At 49.1% G+C, this 1,217-nt stretch overlaps 1 pseudogene; it reads right to left on the reverse strand.

The window, feature by feature from the left end:
• Positions 1-227: 227 nt before the first annotated feature.
• On the reverse strand, positions 228-1,132 carry LOC108761281 (uncharacterized; annotated as a pseudogene).
• Between the last annotated feature and the right edge of the window lie 85 nt (positions 1,133-1,217).

Raw genomic sequence — 1,217 nt, forward strand, 5'->3', positions numbered from 1 at the left:
TGTGAAATACAACAGGAATGGTATATGAATTTTTGTAATTCAGATTACAATTCGTATGTGCCGGACCGCAGTATTTACCCGTTAGGTGACAATGATCGCGGACCCGCGTATCGTCCGGCGCGAACGGCTTCTCGCAAATGTGGCAACGCGTCGCGGTGCGGTACGCCTCCCATTGCTATTTAGACAGCGCTTCCATGGGAACGTTAGTGAACAGGATAGTTTTTATTTTATGCGCCAAATTTTTTAATTCTTCCGCGAACGCAATCTTCGTCGCGACGAAACTGATACGACGACAACGCGTCATCGTACGAATATCGCACGTAGTATCCAATGCTGAATACTTCGTGCCGCTGATACTCGTACGACGACGCGTCTTTTTTCTCGGGCTTCGTCTTCCGCAGGACGCACTCCAGGTCGGCGTACACGACGAATGGTGCACGCTCCATGTTGTTGTAGTTGTCGAATGCGAGCCATCTGTCGTCCTCGCTCGGAAGGCTGATGGCACAGCCGTTCATCTTCTGACAGTCCTGGCTGTGGATCTGCAATTTCTCGCTCGAGCCGAAGTAATGCAGACATCTGTAAATAGACAAATAATTTTTTTCTTTTTATATTTTTTCTTGTTTTTTTTTCTTAGTATACTTACCGGTCACAGAAATATTTCTTGTGCTCCTTTCTTGTCAGTTGCGATCTCACGAGGCGAGATAGATCCTTTATCCACGCAAAGTGGCCTACACCATCGTTGCGTGGATCTTGTAGATACAGCACGTTCACGTGCTTGTCCCTCTTGTCCCCTGAGTCGTAGAGGAAGGATCTGCTTATTCTCGATGCCGTACACGTTGATCGACACCGCGTTCAATCGTTCGAATTTCAGAACGTCTTTCAAAGTCACTGGAAACTCGATACCCGCAAAATTTAGCACAGTACTGTAATGCGGGTACGACGATTCTCGCTCCGTATACTTTTCAGCCGGGTACAGAGCGGCGATCACCGACCACGCGAAGCACGCATTGTCCGTCGTACGCACACTGATCACCGCTCATTTCATCACAATTTCCCGCGGCACCTCAACGTAACATCCCGCGTGCATGGGAGTCAGTTTGTTCACATTCACTACCAAATTGAGGATTCGCGACAATGCCTACCCACTGTCACGTTCCTGAAACTCTTCCAGCGACGCTAATGTGGGCTCGATGACGCGCGTCACGTACCACTCGCGC

Source organism: Trachymyrmex cornetzi, unplaced genomic scaffold, assembly GCF_001594075.2.
Source record: "Trachymyrmex cornetzi isolate Tcor2-1 unplaced genomic scaffold, Tcor1.1 scaffold247, whole genome shotgun sequence".
Lineage (NCBI taxonomy): Eukaryota > Metazoa > Arthropoda > Insecta > Hymenoptera > Formicidae > Trachymyrmex > Trachymyrmex cornetzi.